Source organism: Chlorocebus sabaeus, chromosome 5 (genome assembly GCF_047675955.1).
Source record: "Chlorocebus sabaeus isolate Y175 chromosome 5, mChlSab1.0.hap1, whole genome shotgun sequence".
Taxonomy (NCBI): Eukaryota; Metazoa; Chordata; class Mammalia; order Primates; family Cercopithecidae; genus Chlorocebus; species Chlorocebus sabaeus.
Window position 1 is genome coordinate 14,335,321 of NC_132908.1, and position 6,135 is coordinate 14,341,455.

At 45.1% G+C, this 6,135-nt stretch overlaps 1 pseudogene; it reads right to left on the minus strand.

The window, feature by feature from the left end:
• Positions 1-202: 202 nt before the first annotated feature.
• On the minus strand, positions 203-4,911 carry LOC103231830 (ubiquitin-protein ligase E3A-like; annotated as a pseudogene).
• Positions 4,912-6,135: the final 1,224 nt, after the last annotated feature.

Genomic DNA, 6,135 nt, shown 5'->3' on the forward strand with positions numbered 1-6,135 from the left:
CATTTAAAAAAAAAAATACAGTTCCTGATTTGATTTAGATACAGGGACAAAAAAGTAGCACAGGCTTGAAGGTTACATTGTCTACAAATGGTGGCAATATTTTCCTTGGGAGAGTAGTTCTGTTGGCGTTTATTTTTTAAATACTCAAAACGCTCAACCTCAAGCAGTAATAAACACGAGCAAAAGTGATTTTACCCTTAAAATAAATATTCAGAAAAACCTCTCTGTATACACAAGTGAAAAAATATGTAACACTTTCACACACAAAATAATAATAATAAAGGATTTGTTCATATATGTAGCTGAAATCTGCTGTTCCAGCCCACATGCCCCCAATAAAGAAGGGAGGCACAGACATAGGTGACTACTGTGGTTCACTAACTTATAGCATTTTTGTACCGGGACACTATCACCACCAAAAATTTATCCTTCTTGTTATATTTTTAAATTTTTAAATTTTTTCTTCCTTTTTTGTTTCATTTTGTCTTGTTTTACAGCATGCCAAATCCTTTGGCATACATGATGGCCTTCAAGAATCTCTCTTTGGCTGGGTGCGGTGGCTCAAGCCTGTAATCCCAGCACTTTGGGAGGCTGAGACGGGCGGATCATGAGGTCAGGAGATCGAGACCATCCTGGCTAACACGGTGAAACCCCGTCTCTACTAAAAAAAAAATACAAAAAACTAGCCGCGTGTGGTGGTGGGCGCCTGTAGTCCCAGCTACTCAGGAGGCTGAGGCAGGAGAATGGCGTAAACCCGGGAGGTGGAGCTTGCAGTGAGCTGAGATCCGGCCACTGCACTCCAGCCTGGGCAACAGAGCAAGACTCCGTCTCAAAAAAAAAAAAAAAAAAGAATCTCTCTTTAAGTTTTTCCTTGCTTGAATATTCCGGAAGTAAAAGCGCATTAAAGCAAGTATGAAATGTAGGTAACCTTTCCATGTCTGGGCCATTTTTGGGTATAATCATCTTTAATTTTCCTAGTCCTCCCACAGGTGCTCTGTCTGTGCCCATTTTCAACTGCAAGAAGAATCTTTTACGTTCGTCTGTAAAGGAATGAACAACTTCCCAGAACTCCCTAATCAGAACAGAGTCCCTGGTATAGCCACCATCATTCTGTAGTTTCTTCTAGTGCTTGGAAATGTAGATTCCGATTTCCACATATAAGCAATTCAATTTCTTCTGTTCTGAATAAGTACTTCAAGGGAGATTCATTGGTCACCATATGAAAACCTCTCCAAAAAGCCTTGAACTGTTTTTCTACTGATTTATTGAGAATGTAGTCAGAATAAAGATTAACAAATTCCCTCCTGTTTTCATTTGTCATTGGAATTTTATCACCATTTTCCTTTAGATCATACGTCATTGGGTTACCAAAATGATCTGTCTGTGATATCTGGAAAGTGATCATCATGTCATCTTCCACATTCCCTCTTTAAACTCTGAGATCGAACTGGGTGAGAGTCTCCCACGTCACGAAAAGTTCCTTTTTTCCCCATTAGCTTCTTGTAGACAACCATGGGAAAAGGTACATCCAGTACACAGGTATTGTAAATAGCCAGACCCAGTACTATGCCGATCAGAGTAAACTGACCCCTCAGTTTCAAAAGAAGATGGATTAAACCAAAACAATTTTGTAGATTTATCATACATGAACATACCAATATCTGGACTGAAGATTTCCTCCACAACCAGCTGAAAAAATTCTTTGGAAACACCTCCCTCATCAACTCCTTGTTCTCGTTCAAATTCAACATACAACTGCTTCTTCAAGTCTGCAGGATTTTCCATTGCGATCATCTCTAGCCGGACAAGTGCATCATCTATGATAAGGTCACACCTAACTTGGAGTCTCAAATATGGATTCAACTGCTGTCGTTGAACTAAGCTGTAGAGAACAGTGATTCTTCGTTCACTGTACATGCGAATTCTATTGTCAAAATCCCAAATTCCTTGTGACAGCATTCAATATAAAGGGACATGTCATAAAAGAATTTGTTTTTTGTTTCTACTTTTAAAAAGGTATAATCTTTATCCATTTCTAGAACCTCATTCAGTGGTTCATTAATAAACTCTTCAAAAGGGATAAGTGGTTTTCGATAATCCAGGGTTTTAACACCAAGTTCAGTTTCCAGGGGGTCCACTCGAGGACCTTTCTTGTTTCTTCTTTCTTCTCCCAAAAGCTCCTGAAGTGTCAGCTCACTGGACTCAGGGATGGGTTCTTCATCATCTTCCTCATTGTGGTTTGTGTCTACTTCCCCTCCCACTGCATTTGCATAGTAAACCATTTTCAAGCACTTCGAAGCAGCAACAATGGCATCATCATCATTCACTAGATTTCGACTGTTAAATTCATTGCTTATGACTTTGTAAGTCATAAGTTGCTGAAATGGCTCCATCATTCTCCGAATCTGGTCTGCATTGTATTTAGACCACAGTCTGATCAGTTTTCCTTGGGCTGCAAGGGGTAGCTTGCTCATTGCTTTGCAAAGTAATAGCAAAGCCATTTCCAGATATTCAGGACTGTGGAGATTTCTATTCTCCATTACGATAATGAACAAATTCAGATAATTCGGATCTCAAGAGTATTTGTTGTGATACGTCAAGTCACATTCCACGTTAGGCGAAAAATATACAAATGCATTGAGAAAGGCAGTTTCAATTTTTTCATTAGAGTGCAATCTGGTGTAGACCCTTCTAATGGCATCAATATCCCCAGACACATCATCAGGGCCTAATTTTTGCAGATTGTTGTCTCCCTGTGAGCTATCACCTATCCTTGAGGAAGATGCTTCTGAGTGTTCTTCCATAGCAGCAGCAGAACATGCAGCTTTTTCCTTTTCATCTTCATCCTTGTCTTCATCCTTTGCTTAAAGAGATTTCAGTTCTTCCTTGGTGTGTTGTTTAACTTTCTGGAAGCTCTGTACCAATGCCTCAGCACTAGAAAAAACTCCTCTAATAACAAGGATTAAAGGGGAATAATCCTCTCTTTCTCTACACAATTCAAGAATTTCATATACCTTCTCTTCTGTTAAGTAAGTCACATCTTTTTTTTTTAATAGGCTAACATTTAAAAATGTATACTTTAATAAGTATAAAGTGTATAAACAATTAGGTAAGCTTGTGGAGAAGCTGACCAAGATACATAAATTAGGAAATACAAGTGTCCATCTACATTTTCTATATTTCATTTTTTTCATAGTGTTTATTAAAGGTGTTTAATATACAGTTTCTCATCTGTCATTTTGGAAGTCCTTTATTGTAAAGACAGTTCTATCGTCTGATGACAAACAGCAGCCACCATGGTTATTCAGGACCTCCACGTTGGATAAATTCAATTTCTTCTTGAGACACAAGTTTCCTTCTGTATTTCTGAGGTAATGTTTTTATTATTTCTGCAGTATCTAGTGGACCCTGATACATAAGCAAATCTGGTGATTTACTTCCCCTAGAATGTTGTGAAATTACGGAATAGTGAGATGGTAGCCCTGCTGATCTCAAAGCTTCCAATACATTGAGTTTAGGATTGTCTCTTCTGTCAGGGAACCTTATTAATGGAGTGTGTGGGCCGGGCGCGGCGGCTCACGCCTGTAATCCCAGCACTTTGGGAGGCCGAGACGGGCGGATCACGAGGTCAGGAGATCGAGACATCCTGGCTAACACGGTGAAACCCCGTCTCTACTAAAAAGTACAAACAAACTAGCCAGGCGGCGTGGCAGGCGCCTGCAGTCCCAGCTACTTGGGAGGCTGAGGCAGGAGAATGGCGTAAACCCGGAAGGTGGAGCTGGCAGTGAGCTGAGATCCGGTCACTGCACTCCAGCCTGGGCGACAGAGCGAGACTCCGTCTCAAAAAAAAAAAATGGAGTGTGTGGTTTGACTACCTGCTGAGACGCCACACTCCTGCTGCCAGGCTGGAATCCCTCAGCTCTGGACCCCAGTTCTATGCTAGTAACTCTTTTTTTTCTATGAACATTTAGGTACACAGACAGTATGTCCATTCACTTCTCTTGGGCAATAAACGTGAACGACCCTACTGGCAGACGCCATCTTGCTGCCCATCATGACCCCAAGAAGGGGCGTAAGTCACATCTTTAAAATCAATTCTAGCACCTTTCTTGTTCATTTTTATCTCAGAGCAGGAGTTATTGGGGGCACCTTTCGAGTTCTCAGGACCACAGAGTTTTGCGTTACTTATAAAGCTCGAGGGCTTTAATAACTGCTACATTATTATCCATACGAAGAAAAGTTGGACAGGAAGCACAAAACTCATTCGTGCAGGCCTCATTTCCACAGGTGGTAATGAGGCATTCCATTAAGATGCTTTGCAGCTGCTCGCTTCATTCAGTTAGCTTCAATGTCGTCAGACTGAGGTTCTCCTGGTCATCTGTTACAGGCTGTGGCCATTCGGTGACATCAGGGTGATCACAGCTTTGAGTCACTGATTAAAAACAGGTGGCCACACCAGTCTTGCTGCTACCTTGATCTGAGCGTAGGCTTAACAACGCATATTTCGCCAAACTTCTGAGGAGCTGGTGAATTCTAAAATCAGGCTCTTAGAGATTTTTAACATTACAGCCATCTGTATACATTTGTCAGTGCCTCTGGTTGTAAGCTGGTTGATGGTAGGGATCATCTCTTCCATATTTTAATTTTCATAATAATGGTGACCATGTTTTCTTGACACCGTACCTCCCCTCCGTCGTCGCCCCCGCGCCTGGGCTGCGGCGGCCGCCTCACGGGTCATCGTCTCCCTCGCCCTCCGCCTCCGCCCGCCACCGCCTCGTTCCCTTTCGCTGCCGCCCTCCGCCGGGTTCACGCGGGACCCGCGCTTCCTTATCCGGAAACCCAGGCGGGGAAAGGGGGCGCCGGAGCCGCCCGGAAATCCCGGCTTTCATTCCCGGCTGTTGCTGCCTGTCCACACCGCGGGGCTGCGGGGCCCTCCTGGCAGGCCGCGAGCTACTCCGGGGAGGACCCGAAGGAGGCGCCGCCGCCCGCAGCCGAGCGCACCTGTCCGCAGAGGTGAACCGGAACTCGGCGGCGGACAGCGGGCGCCCGGGCTGGCAGATGGCTTGGTGGCGGAGGGGTGCGCGAGCGAGCGAAGGGTGGTGTATCGGGTCCTGGCCAAGGGAAAAGGCCCTGTCGTCTCCTCTAGTCACCCCGAGCCCAGCGCCACCATCTTGCTGGAAACACCGATCTCCCAGTTGATTTTCTAAGATCAAAGACACCTTCCCTCGAGTGTCTTCTGGTACCTCTACCATTTTCTCCAGCTCCACCACTCGCGTGTCCCCTGGCATCTCAACCACCTATTTTACTCGAGTGTACTCTGGTACCTCTACCATCTCCTCTAGCTGATGCTTTTCTGAGACCACAGACACCTCTACCACTGGAGTGTCCTCTGGGACTTCACCTACTTCACTCGGGTGTCCTGTGCGACCTCAACCCTTGAATTCTGGAGAGGGAGGTTGCAGTGAGCTGAGACTGTGCCACTGCACTCCAGGCTGGGTGACAGAGCGAGATTCAGTTTCAAAACTAATAATAACATTAATTAATTAAAAAATAAAATAAGTTATGATAGCACGTTCCTATAATCCGTCTCAAAAAAAAAATAAATAAGTCCAGCCTGCCTGTGCCTCAACTGCTCTTCCCCACAACCCACCTTGAGCATGCTTGAGAACATCCTTCTCCAGCCAATTTGCCTTGACACGGGTGGGCCTGACCAGCAACAGGCAAGTGAGCTTGTTGTCCAGGAGAGGCACACGAGGGAGGCCCTGATTCAACACATCCACTGCCTTGCCCAGCACAAAGCGGGAGGTGGAGATGGCTCCACTGTCTTTAGCCCAAGGCCCTTGTTGCCTGTGCTCTGGCTTCCTCTGCATCAGACTAGCCAGTCAGGTAGAGGTTTCTCTCCCACTGGCAAGATGGGGCCAAACATTCCTGCTGGTCCACCTGGGATTAAGAGCAAAGGTCTCGTGCTTGGCTTAGACTCCAGGGCTTTCCCAGGTCCTCAACCCTGTCAATGGCCTCACCTTCACCTTGAGCACAGCAGGACTGCCGGAGGAGCGCTGGTTGAGCCGGGTACCTCCTCCAGTCCAATTTCCATTGGCCAACAGGAAGGACTGCTCAAAATCAGCAAATCTAGTT